This window comes from Cervus canadensis, chromosome 4, assembly GCF_019320065.1.
Source record: "Cervus canadensis isolate Bull #8, Minnesota chromosome 4, ASM1932006v1, whole genome shotgun sequence".
Taxonomy (NCBI): Eukaryota; Metazoa; Chordata; class Mammalia; order Artiodactyla; family Cervidae; genus Cervus; species Cervus canadensis.
In genome coordinates this window covers 14,454,186-14,473,534 of record NC_057389.1, presented here as the reverse complement: position 1 = coordinate 14,473,534, position 19,349 = coordinate 14,454,186, and the positions used below count along the sequence as shown (strand labels likewise).

Here is a 19,349-nt window from a genome sequence, read left to right as displayed (position 1 = left end):
TGATAAAGTGAAAGTGAAAGTCGCTCAATCCTGTCCAACTCTTTGCGAGCCCTTGGACTATACAGTCCACGGAATTCTCCAGGCCAGAATGCTGGAGTGGGTAGCCTTTCCCTTCTCCAGGGGATCTTCCCAACCCAGGTCTCCCGCATTGCAGGCGGATTCTTTACCAGCTGAGCCAGAAGGGAAGCCCAAGAATACTGGAGTGGGTAGCCTGTCCCTTCTCCAGTGGATCTTCTCAACCCAGGAATCGAACCAGGGTCTCCTGCATTGCAGCAGATTCTTTACCAACTGACCTGTCAGGGAAGCCCTGCTTGATGATAAATGAACAATAGGAATAGCTATTATTTTGCTCCCTGTGACTCATGCATGTGAAGGAAAACCCCCTGGGAGACCCATAAGCACCCTGTTTCTGAGACCCAGAGGCCGGCCCCCTCTGGCTGTCCTTGCCCGTCACATCCCCTTGCTTCTGCCACCCTGGCCCAGACCTACCAGCCTCTCCACAGTCCCTCTCCCCGAGGTCCACAAGAATCTTCAGTTTCCCCTTTTGTGATTCTGTTTGCTTTGTTTCACTGCTAACTTAGGAATACTCGGATTTGGGCAGGTGTCTCCTTCAAAGGGACTAAAAGTCTCAAAACAATCATAAACAAGTCATCAATAGTGACAAGATAATGACGGCTCCAGTCGAATATCTCCAGCTGGCCATAGAAGCACCCACAGTTATTGCATCTTTCCTTTGTACCCCCCTCAATGCTGTTTCACTGTTTGAAGAGAGCAGTTCCCTCCTGCCTACCCTCTTACATGTGCACAAAGTGCATTGTTTACATTTAGTTATTTTTAATTGGAGGATAATTGCTTCCCAATATTGTGTTGTTCCTGCCATATCCACATGAATCAGCTGTAGGTATACATATGTCCCCTCCCTCAGGAGCCTCCCTCCCACCCCGCACCCCGTCCCGCCCCTCTAGGTTGTCCCAGAGCACTGGGTTGAGCTCTCTGCATCAGACGGAAAATCCCCACTGGCTGTCTGCTTTCCCCAAGGTAATGCATATGTTTCCATGCTGCTCTCTCAACTCATCCCACTCTCTGCTTCCCCCAGTGTGTCCACAACTCTGCTCTCTACATCTGCATCTCCATTGTTGCCCTGTAAATAGGTTCATGAGTACATCTTTCTAGATTCCGTGTATATATATATACACATTAATATATGATATTTTTCCTCTGACTTGTTTCACTCTGTGTAATAGGCAGAGTGCATTTCTGCTTGGAATCAGTAAACGAGACATCTGATTATCGCTCCTGTTTGACATTATGCCTCACCTGTTTCAGTCGCCTAGAGCAGGTGGCACCTGTCTCTCAATCACATCTCTCAGTCTAAGACCTTCTCAGTCTAATTCCATCTGACTGACATCACAGTGACGGGTTGCATCCTCAGCTATAACAAAAATAAATTTATAGCTTGATCTAAAATCGGTAGCTTTCTTGTGAATGTTGAACAGCAGTGCGGTTGAGAACCACATTTATAGACCTGTTTGTCTGCCTCCCCAGACTGTGAAAGCCTTAAGATCCTTGGGGAAAAAAAATGCTTGTGACTTGTTTACCATGGTGAACAGGTATCCAACAGAGGAGGTCCTCAAAAATATTTATGAAATGACTTTTGAGACCAATAAAAATATAGCATTTATCTATTCACAACTTTTTCCCATCATGCTAGCTGGGAAAGAAGGAATTTTTCTTCACCGATTGTGGAGCTGTGGCCTAGATTACTTCGCAGAGATCAGGGAAATGAGAACAGTGGTTGAATTGGAAGGATTGGGGGAAAGCTAAGTTAGTTCACATTAGAATGGATCTGAAACTCACATAAGGACAACTGAGTATAAAGATGAAAAAGAGAGGGAATGAAGGAGAAAAGCTAAAAAAGATAGAACTGGAGAAGGGATAGAAAATAGATAGATAGATAGATAAAAGATAGATATATAGATATCAGGGGAGACCCTTCTGTAATGAATATTCTGTACTGTTGCAGTGAAAATACAAGGAAGGTAAAGAGGATCCTTAGGGCATGTGCAGGGTACCCTCCAATGAGTTACCACTTCAGCATTTCTTTAAGCAACTTCAGTAAAGGTTTACATCCATTTTCACAACTTTGAGGAGAATGTTAAACTGATATTTCTTTTGAATGCCATACAGTGCTGAAACTGACTGCACGATGATCCGAGTTTATCTGATTTGTAGACAGAATAACTTGGTTAAGTGGAGGGGTGAACTTAGATGATCCTCAGGGACCAAAAAACTCAGTGTCGATGGCTCCTGACTTTTGGTTAGCAGGATCTGGTGATCCCCAGAACTCTGAACGGTGTTATGAATTTAGGGTCTTTCTGTGTGATGATGCCATACTGGGTGAGTCCATGTAGGGAGAAGCAGAGGTTAGCTAACAGAGATTAATTCTGTCAAACTGCTGGAGTGTCTTAGCCTCCGATTTTGAATGGTAAGCCCTGAGAAGTGGTCTCAGAAGCCAGAGCTGTCCTTTGTAATGGGTCCAAGTTCAGAGCTATAGATAAAATGTTAAAAGCTGGATCTCATTCTGGCTCCATGTTTTGCAGGGCTCAATACTGAAGCTGGGGGCAAGGGAGGGCTGCAGAGAGGACATGTAAAGAAGCTACTCTGTCATTTGTGACTTAAAAACATCTCAGGAGGCTTAGCTCCCTTTCTCATTAATGCCTTTCCACTTTGATCAGAAAAAGAGTAGAAACTGATTTCTCTTCTTCACACAGGTAGTCTCTGGTCATCTTTTCGTTGTTCTTGATTTATTTGACATATCAATGCTATGAATTTTGAGACTATTCCGTATAGCTATTGATGGGGCTTGTAGGAGAGTGAAGTTGATAAAGAAATGTGTTGAGTTTTGGTCTAGGTTGATTCACCCAGGAATGGTTATAATTGCTTGAACAGACCGTTGAATGGAGTCAGTATGCTTGATAAGTCTTCTGATATCAGTAACCATTCCAGGGAAAAGGAGTCACAGATTTTCAGTTCATTGCTCCTTCACGCCAGTCTGCCTTCTCTTCCAGGTGATCTCCACAGAGAGGGATTTTGATCAGAAATAGCATCTTGTGCCACTTTCTATACCCTACCCTGCTTTACTTTCCTTAATCGCTCTTATATTTCATGCTTATTATAGTATGTGCTTATTTACTTACTTGTTCACTGCCTATCTCTCCAAATGGAATATAATTCCTTGAGGGCAGGAGCTTTGCTGTGTTCACTGATGTATCCTAAAATGGTGCCTAGCAAGTACGAGGTGCTGTTTTTATTGAATATATAAATATAGGATTAATTAGTGAATGAATTGTTGAATGGAATTAGTGAATTAGTTCATAAATGAATGGACATCTACCACGTTCCAGCAATGATAGCTTTATAAATATTAAACATTTAAATCCGATCCCAACCCTGTCACCTAAGTGTTGCTTTCTAGAGTTGACAGGTGTGGAAACTGAGGCTCAGAGGAGTTAAAGAATTTGCCCCAGAAATATGTACACAGTAAGTTACAGATAAAGAATTTGAAGCTGATTCTTTCTGATTATATAACTTGTGCTATTTCTATGACATGTTACTTTGTAGAAAAGCTGTAAGTCAGGTAGTTTAATATGCTTCAAAGCTGCAATCCTGGAGAGGGTTTTTTTAGAGAAACCATTCAATAATACCTTTGTTATTGAACCTTGGGATCTCTTGGTCTCCCTTTCCCGATCCCCTCTAACTACATCTGACTTGGACGTGAAAACAAGACTTGCGTAGTTCGCTTGCCTGAAAATAAAGCCTGCTTGCTGCCGGTCTCTGCACCATGGACAGGCTTCCTCTTGCCTTAGTTATTTGCCAGCCAGCAGAGCAGCTGCCAGAGCTGAAGGGAGTCTGTATTTGTCTACCAGCTGTCTGCAGCCCTGGAGGATATGGCTCACAGCATTATGCACAGCCTGGCGGGACCTGGTAAAACAGCAGGGAGAAAGGTCAAATGCATAACAAGTGTGTTCAGGATGCAATAGAAATAAGCCAGGCAGGGTATTGAGTGGTCACAGGAACAGGTTACTTGATGACTAGCTGGGGAGAAGGACAGGAAGAGTGATATTGAAGGACAAAGATGTAGGTGACTGCTGAGGTTGCTGAGTCTATTCCATTACAGAGAGGTTTTTTTTTTTTTTTTTTTTTTTTTTTGTCTTTTATGGTTTATGCCCTTGGACTGTACACTGGGTGTGATGACTCAACTGGGTAAGAGCCAGATGGTTTTCTATCAGATCTTTATGGGAGTCCCCGGAAGATAAGAAAATTAAACTTCAAGGCATCTTCAGTAATTAAGATTGTTTTTTTCTTCTTTTTATTTTGTCTTTTTGTGCTTTTTAATGAAGTAAATTTATATGAAATGTCAAGCACAAATCATAAATGTACAGTCTGATGAATACCGACAGATGTGCATACCCATGTAACCTACACTGCAAGCAAGATAGAAAACAGTGACAGTACTTTAGGAAGTTCGTTTGTGCCCCTTCACAGGTAATCCCCCCGACTGCTCCCTCAGACGGCCACTTCTGAGTCCACGGAATAGATTAGTTCTGTCTGTTCTAGAGTAAAACCGTGTACTATTTTCTCTTGGTCAGTATGATGCTTTTGAGATTTTCCTATGATATATGCCTTAGTATTTCATTAAATGTAAGTTGACTGCTGAATGATATTCCATTATAAATAACTTGTTATCTAAACCTTCATGTATTTTCCCATTTTCTTTTCTTTCTTTTTTTTTTTTATTTTTTGGAGACAAAATGGTTTTATTTATTTATTTTTTTAATATTGTAGTGGTTTTTGCCATACATTGACATGAATCAGCCATAGATTTACATGTGTTCCCCATCCCGATCCCCCCTCCCGCCTCCCTCCCCATCCCATCCCTCTGGGTCTTCCCAGTGCACCAGCCCTGAGCCCTTATCTCATGCATCCAACCTGGGCTGGTGATCTGTTTCACCCTTGATAGTATACTTGTTTCAATGCTATTCTCTCAGAACATCCCACTTCCCATTTTCTAATTGGATTGATTGGTTTTGTTCTGTTGGTGATACTTAATATATTTTAGGTACTAGTCATACATTAAATATGTGGTTTGCAAATATTTTCTTCTGTTGTATAGCTTCTCTTTTCATCTTTTTAAGAAGGGTTTTCACATAGCAATAGTTTTCATTTCGATGTGGTCCATTGTATCAGATTTTCCTTTTACAGATTGTACTTTCTGTGTCAAGTCTAAGAACTCTTTGCTTAGCCCTAGATTCCCAAAATTTTCTCCTTTTTGTTTTTCTAATGGTTTTATTACATTTCTGTCAATGACCCATTTCTGGTTAATTTTTATATAAGGTATGGAGTTTAGATCAAGATTCATCCTTTTGCCTACAGATCAGTTGCTCTGGCTGGCATCACTTGTTGAAAAGGCTAGTTTGCTCCATAAGTTTATTTTTGCACCTTTGTCAAAAACTAGGTCAGAATCTTTGTGTGGGTCTGTCTCTAGGTTCTCTGTTATGTTCTACTGATTTATGTATCTCTCTGCCTGTGCTCTTCAAATAAATGGCAGAATAAGTTTGTCTATGTCGTAAACAAATAAATAATTTTGCTTGGGTCTTGATAGGAATTAAATTAAACCTATAGACTACTTTGGGGACAATTGCAATCTTCCCTTTGTTGAGTCTTCCAAATGAAGGGTATATCCCCTCATTTATTTGAGTCTTTTTTTATTTCTTTCATCAGCATTTATTAATTTTCAGCATACAGATGCTACATGTGTTTTGTTAAGTGTATAGTAAGTATTTTGAACTTAATTTCAGTTTCACAGATTATTATTAGGATATAAAAATGAGATTGATCTCTGTGTGTTGATCTTGTATGCTATGACTTTGTTGAACTCACTAATTCTAGGATTGTTTTTTATTCATTTCTTAGGATTTTGTATGTAGACAGTCACGTCATCTGCAAACAGAAATTTTTTCATTTTGTCCCTTTGAGTCTGTAGATGTCTTTAATTCTTTTCTTTAACTTACTTTAGTGGCTAGAAGTTCCAGTACTATGTTGAATAGAGTGCTGACAGTAGATGCCCTTTCCTTGTTCCTCGTTTTAGAGGAAAAGCACTCAGTTCTGCACCATTAAGTATGATGTCAGTTGTAGGATTTTCTGTTTATCAAGGTGAGATAGTTCCTTAACTTACTGAAGGTTTATCATGAATGGGTGTTAGATTTTATTAAGTGCTTTTTCTGTGTCAACTGACACAACTATATGATTTTTCTTGATTTTTAAACAACTTTGTTGATATGGTGAATTACACTGATTGATTTTGGAATGATGAATCGGTCTTGCTTACCTGGAATAAATCTACTTGATCGTAGTGTATAATTCTTTTAAATCATGTTCATACTTGATTTGCTAGACGATTTCTTTTTTTAAAAACTAAATTCATGAGAAATATTGATCTGTAGTTTCTTCTGTGTACTATATCTGTCTGGTTGTTATCAAGGTAATAATGGACTGATAAAATGACTTGGAAAGTATTCCCTCTTCTATTTTCTAAAAAAAAGTTTGTGTAAAATTGGTGTTAATTCTTCTGTAAGTGCTTGGTAGAATTTTTCAGTTAAACCATCTGAGTCTGGAGATTTATTTTTCATAAACTTTTCTTTATGAATTTAATTTTAAAAATTATTATGAGGACTATTTGGATCACCTTTTTCATCTTGGTTGACTTTTGGTACTTTGAGGTTTTGCAAGTAATTGATTAATTTCTTCCTAGTTATCAAACTTATGATCATAGATCATAAAGTATCATAGTTCAGTTCAGTCGCTCAGTCATGTCCAACTCTTTGCAACCCCATGGACTGCAGCACTCCAGGCTTCCCTGTCCATCACCAACTCCTGGAGCCTACTCAAACTCACGTCCATCGCATCGGTGATGCCATCCAACCACCTCATCCTCTGTCGTCCCCTTCTCCTCCCGCCTTCAATCTTTTCCAGCGTCAGGGTCTTTTCCAATGAGTCAGTTTTTCACATCAGGTGGCCTAAGTGTTGGAGTTTCAGCTTCAGCATCAGTTCTTCCAATGAATATTCAGGACTGATTTCCTTTAGGATTGACTAGTTGGATCTCTTTGCTGTCCAAGGAACTCTCAAGAGTCTTCTCCAATACCACAGTTCAAAAGCATCAATTCTTCAGTGCTCAGCTTTCTTTATAGTCCAACTCTCACTTCCATACATGACTACTGGAAAAACCATAGTTTTAACTGGACAGACTTTTGTTGTCAAAGTAATTTCTCTGCTTTTTAATATGCTGTCTAGGTTGGTCATAGCTTTTCTTCTAAGGAACAAGTGTCTTTTAATTTCACGGCTGCAGTCACCATCTACAGTGATTTTGGAGGCCAAAAGAATAAAGTCTATCACTGTTTTCATTGTTTCCCCATCTATTTGCCATGAAGTGATGGAACCAGATGCCATGATCTTTGTTTTTTGAATGCTGAGTTTTAAGGCATCTTTTTCACTCTCCTCTTTCACTTTCATCAAGAGGCTCTTTTGTTCTTCTTCACTTTCTGCCATAAGGATGGTATCATCTGCGTATCTGAAGTTATTGATATTTCTCCTGGCAATCTTGATTCCAGCTTGTGCTTCATCCAGCCCAGCATTTCTCATGATGTACTCTGCATATAAGTTAAATAAGCAGGGTGACAATATACAGCCTTGACGTACTCCTTTCCCAATTTGGAACCAGTCTGTTGTTCCATGTCCAGTTCTAACTGTTGCTTCTTGACCTGCATACAAATTTCTCAGGCGGCAGGTCAGGTGGTCTGGTATTCCCATTTCTTTCAGAATTTTCCACAGTTTGTTGCAATCCACACAGTCAAAGGCTTTGGCGTAGTCAATAAAGCAGAAGTAGACGTTTTTCTGGAACTCTCTTGCTTTTTCAATGATCCAACGAATGTTGGCAATTTGATCTCTGGTTCCTCTGCCTTTTCTAAATCCAGTTTGAACATCTGGAAGTTCATGGTTCATGTATTGTTGAAGCCTGGCTTAGAGAATTTTGAGTATTACTTTGCTAGTGTGTGAGATGAGTGCAATTGTGCGATAGTTTGAGCATTCTTTGGGATTGCCTTTTTTTGAGATTGGAATGAAAACTGACTTTTTCCAGTCCTGTGGCTACTGCTGAGCTTTCCAGATTTGGTGACATATTGAGTGCAGCACTTTCACAGCATCATCTTTTAGGATTCGAAATGCTCAACAGGAATTCCATCACCTCCACTAGCTTTGTTTGTAGTGATGCTTCCTAAGGCCCACTTGACTTCACATTCCAGGATGTCTGGCTCTAGGTGAGTGATCACACCATCTTGGTTATCTGGGTCGTGAAGATCTTTTTTGTACAGTTCTTCTGTGTATTCTTGCCACCTCTTCTTAATATCTTCTGCTTCTGTTAGGCCCATACCATTTCTGTCCTTTATTGAGCCCATCTTTGCATGAAATGTTCTCTTGGTATCTCTAATTTTCTTGAAGAGATCTCTAGTCTTCCCCTTTCTATTGTTTTCCTCTATTCCTTTGCACTGATCACTGAGAAAGACTTTCTTATCTCTCCTTGCTATTCTTTGGAACTCTGCATTCAAATTGGAATATTTCTCCTTTTCTCTTTTGCTTTTTGTTTCTCTTGTTTTCACAGCTATTTGTAAGTCCTCCTCAGACAACCATTTTGCCTTTTTGCATTTCTTTTTCATGGGGATGGTCTTGATCCCTGTCTCCTGTACAGTGTCACAAACCTCCGTCCATAGTTCTTCGAGCACTCTGTCTATCACTTGAATCTATTTGTCACTTCCACTGTATAATCGTAAGGGATTTGATTTAGGCCATTATTATCTTTTTGATAATTGCAGGATTTTTAGTGATATCTGCCATTTCATTCCTGATTTTGATAATTGTCCCAGTGCAGAAGGGGAGTCTCTTTCAAGAGGAGGTAGAGAGGCATCTTAATCAGGCACTTGTTGTGGTAGGGTCCCCTTCATGGTACCCCCCCACCCCAGCTCCATGATGACCCTGGGCAGAGTATATGGGATCAGAGAGGCTTTGCAGCCAAGTCACATGTTGTAATGGGTCCCTTTTGCCTGTTTCTGCCACTAGCTTTGATACTTGGGGGGAGTGGAAGGGTAGTCCCTAGCCTGACAGCAAATGAGAGAACTTCTTGGCCATGTATTATTCAGAGGGTCTCTAGTTCTGTTCCCCTTGCCCAACGTGTCAGACTGACTTCAGAAGGATGTTTTCAGAGGAACTCCCTTTCAACCCAGAGGATGAATGAGTCGACTTGGGCTGCCATCTATTGCTAGGTTGGGGGCCAGGGAAACGCCAAGTTTGAATCACCTTCTTCTGTTGGGTAGGACCTGCAAAATGCCTTGCCGTTGGGTTGTTTCATCTGTCTGGGGTCCCAACAAGTTTCCCTTCTTCTTATCATCCATCAGGCTCTCTTCTGGTTGTCTCTTGAGTTTTTTCCAGTGCAGTTTATATTTAGGGGAATGAGCAAGGAGAAAGAGGTCTCCACCACTCTGTCCAGACCAGAGGTTGTGTATATTTTTAAAAGAGGAGTTGTCATTCATTCTCAAATGTCTCCTATCTGTGTTTAGAAACTTCATCATTCCAGGGACCAGAGTCATTTTTGCACTCGTGGTTCCCAGCCATTGCTGCTTTGAAGCAGCCACAGGATCCCCAAGTTTCTTCTGTGACTTGGTGCCTGGATCTGTCATAGAAGCAGCTGGTCAGGATGAGTGGCCAAGAGGTGATTGTTTGGGGAAAAACAAATAACAAAGTCAGTCAAGCCCCACCACATGGATAAATGCACTGGGAAGACCCAGAGGGATGGGATGGGGAGGAGGTGGGAGGGGGGATCAGGATGAGGAACACATGTAAATCCATGGCTGATTCATGTTACTATATGGCAAAAACCACTACAATATTATAAAGTAATTAGCCTCCAACTAATAAAAATAAGTGAAAAAAATAAAATAAAATAATAAATTATCATGCTAAAAAAAAATAAAATAAATGTTTATGTTATGAACATGGCCTTCCTTCTCTTTTCCCGTAAGCCTTGTCTTAAAATTCATCTTAACTGGATCTAATGTGTCCATAAGACAAAGGAATGGGCTTCCCTGGTAGCTCAGTTAGTAAAGAACCCGCCTGCAATGCAGGAGACCTGGGTTCGATCCCTGGAGTAGGGGACGGCTACCCACTCCAGTATTCTGGCCTGGAGAATTCCATGGACTGTATAGACCATGGGGTCGCAAAGAGGCAGGCATGACTGAGCCACTTTCACTTTCACTAAGACAAAGGAAAACATAAAGGGACTTATCTGGAGTCTTACCACAAACCTATTTACTAAAGGTTTTAGATTAATTTCCCCCAAAACTGAATAATGAGAGCCTCTATATTAAAATGCAGGTTCAGTATTCAACAAATGTATCATAAATCAGAATTATGATTTGGCATGAATATAATAAAACTTAATGAGAATAAAGGCAAAATCATATATTTAGGTACAAAATATTACTAAGTGAATACAGGCCAGGAAGCAATTTATCAACAGTTTTATTTGATAACCAGAATAAAAGACTTAGCTTCTGTGACCTAAAAAGCTATGATAATTTTAATACAAATTTTGGAACTGGGGAAAAATTTTGGAACTGGAACTTCATGCTCTATCACAGTGTTTCTCAAATTTTAATGTGTATGCCGATTACTTGGATATCCTGTACAGAAAATTCTGATTTTGTAGACACTGCATAAGGCTTGAGATTCTGTGGTCTAAAAATCTCCAGATGATGCTGGTTCTGTTGATCAGGGAACCACACTTTGAGGAGCAAAGTCCTATACCATATAGATCACTTATAGGGTAAGATATTCATTTATGAGCAAGCACCACATCTTAAGAGAATCTTTGAGAAATGAATTTGTTCAGAGAAGATAAGGCTGGATAGAAGTTAGACACTAAAAAAGAAAGTAGATCAAATTGGAAATGATGATCATCTCTGATTGGCGTGATTCTAAAGGAGATTTATTTCCTTTCCTTGTATATGTTTAATAAAAATATTTCAACGACAGAAAAAGAAGTTAGACAGTAAGTTCCATGAGTATCCGTAGAAAGATCAACCTTTGATCAAGTAAGAGCTCTTTCAAATTGATAATATAAACCATCCAAAGACAAACTGATGAACAATTCTACAATGACCATAAAAAAAAAAATCACAGAAGACCAAACACAGATAATAATAAAAACTCAGTTGGTGGACAGGCAAAAGTTTAAAAACTTGAAAAAGTCCAATGGGAAAATAGGCATTTTTGGGTAGAATATGAATTACCACAATCTTTTTGAAAGTAATCCAGCATTATCTGTTAAAATAAAATGTGCACATATACTTTATCTCATCAATTCCAATTGTGACAGTCTTCACTAATGAAATAAACTTATAATTTGGAATATACTCACCAATACGTTTACTGTAACATTTTTGTGAAAAGAGCTTGGAAACAACCTGAATGTCCATCAACTAGTGATTGGCTAAACAGTGGCATGTGCAATCAAAGGGAGAACTTTATATAAATACTTGCCTTGCAAGGGTGGAATAATGAGGTAGTAAGCTCCTTGTACTAGAATGTTCCATCAAAGGCTGTCAGAAATGCTTTCTGGGGAATTCTTTAGAGAATTCTAAACATATTAATCTGTGTGATTTCTGAGTTTCCTTCTGACTCAGAAATTCTATAATTCTATAAATTCAGCACAGCGGCCTCAGTGAGAGAAAGGAAGGAAGGCAAGTTTTCTACCCTATTTTTATCTCCTCTCCTTATTTTAGAATTGGGACTTAGGGAGCAGTCATAAGGGGTGAAATATTTTCATTAGCATGTATGCAGGCCACAAACTGAAGCTATTTCATTTAGATATATAATAAATGAAGAACAAATGGTTATTGGTTCTCTATGCCTAATTGTTGAAATAAGATCCATATTTCAAAAAATGCCTCTTTTATATTCATAGTCACTAGCAGAAAGTGACTAATTTGTGACTGCGCAGGGACACAGCATTAAACACCCTGAGCATATGGATAAGTGACTCTGTGTCTAAGATGGATGGAGCCTGACGCCTGCTCCTTTGCCAGGAGCGTGGGCCAGCATAAATGTACTCAGGAAGCAGAGAAAGCCATCTCCTTATGTACTGGACGGGGGTGAGCAGCCGGACGCCTGCATTTCCCCCCATCAGTGATTTGCAATCTGTGATACTTCCTCAGAGGTGCTTCGGGGGCCCAGCAAGCATTCGTTGCAAGTGTTTGAAATATGTTCAAATAGTTATTTTTAAGACTGTAATTAAAAACTAGCTAGCAAACACATTGAAATGTGATACATATCCAATTTTAACACACTGGAAACCATCAAAATATGAATATACATTCTCACTGACTGGCTGTTTAACAAGTAAGTATCATGAATGTCAAAGCATGAAATAAGGTTGTGTATTAAAATTCTATTGTTTGTTTTATGATTCAGTATCATTTGCAAGATAGGAAATTTCACTGCTAAGGCTCTTGATAATCCCTGCTCCAAATCACAAGTAAGGGAAAACAGAAAAGTAAAGGTAGGATGAGTGAAGCTCAAAACACTTCTGTTAGAATGGTTTCTTCACATAATTCTCAAATCTTTCATTTTCTTTTTTTTTTTTTTCATTTATTTTTATTAGTTGGAGGCTAATTATTTTACAATATTGTAGTGGTTTTTGCCATACATGGACATGAATCAGCCATGGATTTACATGTGTTCCCCATCCTGATCCCCCCTCCCAACTCCCTCCCCATCCCATCCCTCTGGGTCTTCCCAGTGCACCAGCCCTGAGCACTTGTCTCATGCATCCAACCTGGGCTGGTGATCTGTTTCACACTTGATAATATACATGTTTCAATGCTATTCTCTTAGATCATCCCACCCTCGCCTTCTCCCACAGAGTCCAAAAGTCTGTTCTATGCATCTGTGTCTCTTTTTCTGTCCTGCATATAGGGTTATCATTATCATCTTTTTAAATTCCATATATATGCATTAGTATACTGTATTGGTGTTTATCTTTCTGGTTTACTTCACTCTGTATAATGGGCTCCAGTTTCATCCATCTCATTAGAACTGATTCAAATGAATTCTTTTTAACGGCTGAGTAATATTCCATTGTGTATATGTACCATAGCTTTCTTGTCCATTCATCTGCTGATGGGCATCTAGGTTGCTTCCATGTCCTGGCTATTATAAACAGTACTGCGATGAACACTGGGGTGCACGTGTCTCTTTCAGATCTGGTTTCCTCGGTGTGTATGCCCAGGAGTGGGATTGCTGGGTCATATAGCAGTTCTATTTCCAGTTTTTTAAGGAATCTCCACACTGTTCTCCATAGTGGCTGTACTAGTTTGCATTCCCACCAACAGTGTAAGAGGGTTCCCTTTTCACCACATTCTCTCCAGCATTTATTGCTTGTAGACTTTTGGATAGCAGCCATCCTGACTGGCATGTAATGGTACCTCATTGTGGTTTTGATTTGCATTTCTCTGATAATGAGTGATGTTGAGCATCTTTTCAAATCTTTCATTTTCTTATTTATTTATCCATTTGGCTGCATTGGGTCTTGGCTGCAGCCCGTAGGACCTTCATTGCGTCATGAAGGATCTTTCGTTGCAGTGCACAGACTCTCTAGTTGTGATGCACAGGCTCTGGGCGCAAGGATTTCAGTACTTATGGCACAAGGGCTCTGGAGTTGCAGGCTCAGCAACTGCCGCTCAGACTTAGTTGCTCTGCAGCATGTGAGATCTCAGCTCCCCTCCCAGGGATGGAACCCATGGCCCCTGCATTACAAGGCAGATTCTTAACCACTGGACCACCAGGGAAGTCCTTAGTGCTCAAATCTTTAAATGGTCCTTACTTCCTTCAGAACGGCCCGCCTTAAAACATAAAAGCTCTTTATCCCACTTGAGAACATCTGTTTTGTTCTTTTCAGTATCTGATCATTCTTCTCTCATTCTTATTTTACACTGTCATTTAGGGGGGAAAGGGGAGTTGTTACTGGGAGTTGGAGTTAAGTTAAATGTTGGTGAATGACTGGCACAACAGTTTCTATTTGAAAGAAAGGAGTTCCTCTTGAAACAGTTCTTTTTCTATTGCAAACATATTTTGAGAAATTAAGTGAGCTAGGAAACTTCCCAACACAGATCTAGAGTGTGAGTGTTTTGGTTCAAATTCTGGTTCCACCATCTTTAAGGTGAAACGTAACATGGGAACCTTTCCTAAGTGCTGCTGTTTCCCTTCCAGCAATTTGGGGATAATATTAGCACCATCACCACAGGGTTCTTGTGTAAGGAGACAATATCCAGAAAGTATTTAGCGTGGTATCTAGCATGTGATAAGCATTCCGCAAATATTAATGCCACTATTGTTTTACACATTTTTTGCCCAAATTTAAATAGTATGAGAACAATGGATACCAAGAAGAAAAATAAAGGGGAAGGCTAAGAGGCACGCTGTGTGCAATCATTTATGCTATAGAATTGTCATAAGACTTTTGCATCTATTATTTTATTCCTCAATAAAACTTTGTGAGTAGGAACCCAGGTTCTGAGAAGACACCAAACAGCAAGTGATGAAGGTAGAAGAGAGCAGAGAGAAATGAGGTTTTTTAACGTAAATCTCGGAGAAGGCAATGGCACCCCACTCCAGTGCTCTTGCCTGGAAAATCCCATGGACGGAGGAGCCTGGTAGGCTGCAGTCCATGGGGTTGCTACGAGTTGGACACGACTGAGTGACTTCACTTTCACTTTTCACTTTCATGCATTGGAGAAGGAAATGGCAACCCACTTCAGTGTTCCTGCCTGGAGAATCCCAGGGACAGTGGAGCCTGGTGGACTGCCGTCTATGGGGTCACACAGAGTCGGACACGACTGAAATGACTTAGCAGCAGCAGCAGCAGCAGCAATGGAAATCTAGTGCTCTTTCATACTGTCCATGGAGTTATCCCAGGCAAGAATACTGGAGTGGGTTGCCATTTCCTTCTCCAGTGGACCATACTTTGTCAGAATTCTTCACTATGACCTGTCCATCTTGGGTCGCCTGCATGGCATGGCTCACAGCTTCAATGAGTTACACCAGCTCCTTCGCCAGGACAAGGCTGTGATCCGTGAAGGGGGTGACCAAACTTGGGAAGATAGTGGAGGACAGAGGAGCCTGGTGTGTTGCAGCACATGGGGTCGCATAGCCTTGGACACTACTTAGTGACTGAATAACGGTACCCTTTCTTCGATGGTGTGCCTTCTGTCATAGTTGCAAGACAGAGCTGGGAAAGTTAATGATAGGTTGCTGGGTTTTTTCTGCTCATTATTTTTCATAGGTATGGAATTCTGATGCCCCCTAGATGATAACTAATGCTGGCCATTCTTCACTCCTCCGATACTAATTTTTGTGTAAATATAAGATAGTTGATAATCCCTTCACTGCATGAAGCAGAGGAGGAAAGAATTTCACAAAAGGAAGATGTTACTTCAGTTGGGAAAACAAAATAACCTCAGTTACCTTAACAGACAAAATGTTATATAGGAAATTGGTTGAAAGGCACTGGAGGACTGAAAAGGCAAATGGGGACACACGGAGTTAATACAGAGAAAGTCAGTGTAGGAAGCAGATTTCACTGCTAGGACTGGGAGAAACACAGGGCAGAATCTGGGATCATTAACCGGGAAGTTTGGAGGAGGAGGCGGGATCCCTCCTCCCTTATCAAGCCTTGTCATTTCTCTCGAGCGCCCTCTATTGGCAGAGCCTCAATAGCAACTGGATGACAAAGCAGAAAATGGCAGAGTCCCCAGCTCCAGCCTCACAGGCTGGTTTGGAGCTGAGAGGCAGTCACTTAATAACCAGCCCTGATGTACGCATGCAATGTCATGGTTAGCGCGATTAATATATAAGACCTGTGTTACAGGATGAATTGTGTCCCTCCTAACTGATATGTTGAAACCCCAACTTCTAGTACCTTAGAATATAACTGTATGAGGAGATAAGCCTTTAAAGAGGTAATTAAGGTCAGGGGGGCGGTTGGGGTCGGCCAGAGTCCTTCATGACTGGTGTCCTTACAAGAGATCAGGAAGCAGACAACACAGATGGGACAGCTATGGAAGGACACAGCAAAAGAGGTAGCCATATGCAAGCCAAGGATAGCAGCCTGAGAGTGAAGCTAAGCCGATTGATACCTTGCTGTTGGACCTCTAAGCTCTAGAATGGTAAGGTAATAAATTGGTGGTGTCTAATCCACTCTGTTGGTAGTATTTTGCTACAGTATCCCTAGCCCACTAATACCGTGTGCTACAGAAGAAGCAATTATTTTATACTGGATGTCTTCTAGACTCCATTATATCCAACTGTTTTTATTGCTATTTACATTATATATTATCTCAACTCTTCAGCCCCTATCTGTCTTCATTTCCACTGCATTAGGTTCTTATGTCCCATTTGGATTATTCCCAGTTGATTTCCCTACCACTGGTTTTCCTACCTTCGGATCATCCTGACTGCAAACACAGAATAACCCCGATTACTCCACAGCTTAAGCCTCTTAATTCACTTCCTATAACCTGTAGAATAATGCCCAAATTCCTGTGTGTAAATTCCAAGCTGCTTCTCCTCTGTCTGTCTTGCCAGATCTCATCTGCTGAAATTGATCAGAGCCCTTGTCTTAATATCAAACATAGCAAGGTAGTTGAGGGGTGAGGGCTTAGAGTTTGGAGCTATAGAAAAGCAAAATGTGTATAAAATGGAAGAATTACCACAATCCATCAGTTCTATGATGAATTCCACTCAGCATTCTGTTTCTGATAGAGGATCTAAAAGTTAAAAGACAATTAGGACATTGAGAGAACTGGCCCATCTTCCAAGTGTCCCATAAAAATCTGCAGAGGGACTAGAAGCATGCCTACCTACTAGGAATTAATCTGGGATTAATTCAGAAAGGGAAGAGGAGAAGAGGAATAATAAGAACTCCAATTGGCCAGGCACCTACAGTGTTGGCCAGTCACTGTGTTAAGCCCTCTCTATATGCTATGTATACCATGTAAGTCTCAAACAAAACACCCTAAGGTATTTTTATCTCCATATTACACAACACGCTCAAGATCACTGAGGTAGAAAGCTCCCTTCAAGCCCAGATTTATTAGAGTTTAAAGCCTATGATCTTTTCACTGTGTCAAGCTGCCTCGGCTATTACTGAACATGGATTGTTATTTGTTTCTATAATTGCTCTGGTTATTTAAGCAATAGAGTTTTGCTTTCAGAAAATAAGACCCTCATTTTCAATTCACCACATCAGCTAGTAAAGCAGCTCTTTGTATAAAAAGCAAAATTAACCTATATTTAATAGCAACCTGTTATAGCTGCCAGGGCCATTGTCTCTGTAGCACAGAAGGTCTATTGCAGGTGCCTAGAGTTGCAACAACATAATAATGCATTTTGTCTTTCAAAGGGTAAAGACCTAGGATTGAAAGTGGTTGACTGGGGAGACCAATGAAGACTTCTGGCTAGTGAAAAGATAGTCATGCTGGTAAGTATAAGAAGAAACCATTGGAAATATTATTTCTGGATTGGCTGCTACACATATAAGTTGGTAAATATTTTGAGTGTCCTCTTTGTGAGTAAAGAATAGTTTGGGCACAGAACAAAATGGCTGTTGCTTTGACTTGTTAAATGCATCTGTATCTTGAGCAGAAAAGTGGGTAGAAAATGAGTAATAAGAATGTTGAGCTTAATGAATCATGATGCATGGTAAATCTACTGACAATTTCAGCTCTATGGACATATTCAAAGAAATTATATCTTCAAGAAATAGATTGTGATCAATCAGGAGGAAACTGTTGATGGAGGAACACTGAAGATCAATTCCTGATACCACTAAGATGAGGGTATTCTTTGTTTCTAATAACATATGATATTTAAATGAGGAGTATTCTGGAAGATTTGCTTAGCTGTCTTGGAAAAGCTCCAGTTCTCGTGGAAAGTAGTCTTTCTTACATATAATCTTTCTTGTGGTATTATATGTAGAATACAGAGTGCAGTGCTTGTCACAGGTGTAGTTCAGCTTTCTTCTTATTGAAACTCTAGCTGTTCAGACTTTTGTTCCACGATCCAGCCACCATCCGGGTGTAATTACCTAAACTATAATCACTTCAAAGGAAACAATAGCTTCTAGAATGCTGTTATTTCTTTTATTAACCAAAACTTATACATACAATTAAATTAGATGTTCTAACCCATGTTAAATTTATATTTTCTTCATTAAAATAAGATAGCAGTTCAGGAGGTTTTTCCATTTGATACCTGTAGTGGTCTAAGTCTAATAATTTCAATGCAGATAAGAAAAAAGGTGCTTTTACCAACTGGATGAAATTCAGTAAAATGGCCAGAAAAATTATTTATATTCAGATCCCAAGAGAGTAATCCATTTACACTCAGAAGCATGAAATCTGATTGCCCTTTTCTCTAATGTGAAACACCATGTACTACAATTTATTGACTATAAAACTACTCATCCATAGTCAAAGTATTTTGTGCCATGATTTCTTAATGCAATTTTCTGAGAAAGGATTGGTGTGAAATTGATCAACTAGTTACTCCATATAGAGAAAACCCCACCCCCATTTTTTAGCTCTGCATAGAAGGAAGACCTCCATAAAAATGGTAAGAAAATTCTGCATTTCACTTTCATAATTTATTTGAAAATGAAAACAGTAATTTTTTAAGGGCTCCAGAATCACTAAGTTGTCTTCCCACATATTCTTTTTTCTTCCCTGTTTATTGTAAAGATAAAAGTTTTCTTTTCCAGCTTTTCTAGCTTATTACTTCAACTACCCTTCCTCCCAATGACCTTTTCATTCAAGAAACAGTGAGTTCAGTTACAATACTTTAAAGATAGTATATTTCTAAGTAATGTTAAATTCACTCCCTGTGAATCAATTTAGATTCATCTAATGCTCTTATTACAAAAATTGATGTACTAAATTGCCAAATGTTCCATAAACTTTTCAAAGAGGTTGAAGTAAAGTGTTTGGGTCTTATATAAATAAACACTTTTGTAAAAATTCCCAATTTTCCACAATTTGAATTTGAATAGAGGTATATTTCACTTTCAGTCTCATAGCGTGTCAGTGCTTTTTATTATTTGAAAACTGGTATGTGTAAAAATAGGAGGTTTAAGTTTTCATTTTCAAAATGTTTTGAGTCTTGGGAATTCATTTCCTCTTTCAAGAAATTAT

At 39.6% G+C, this 19,349-nt stretch overlaps 1 long non-coding RNA gene across 2 annotated transcripts in view; it reads left to right on the top strand.

Annotated features, from left to right (window-relative positions):
• The window catches only part of LOC122439514, a 517,062-nt gene extending 498,194 nt beyond the window's left edge, over window positions 1-18,868 (top strand). For both annotated transcript variants that reach the window (XR_006268889.1, XR_006268894.1), the window contains one exon: window positions 17,564-18,868. This is a non-coding gene — a long non-coding RNA (uncharacterized LOC122439514). The remainder of the gene's footprint in view (window positions 1-17,563) is intronic.
• The last annotated feature ends 481 nt before the right edge of the window (window positions 18,869-19,349 follow it).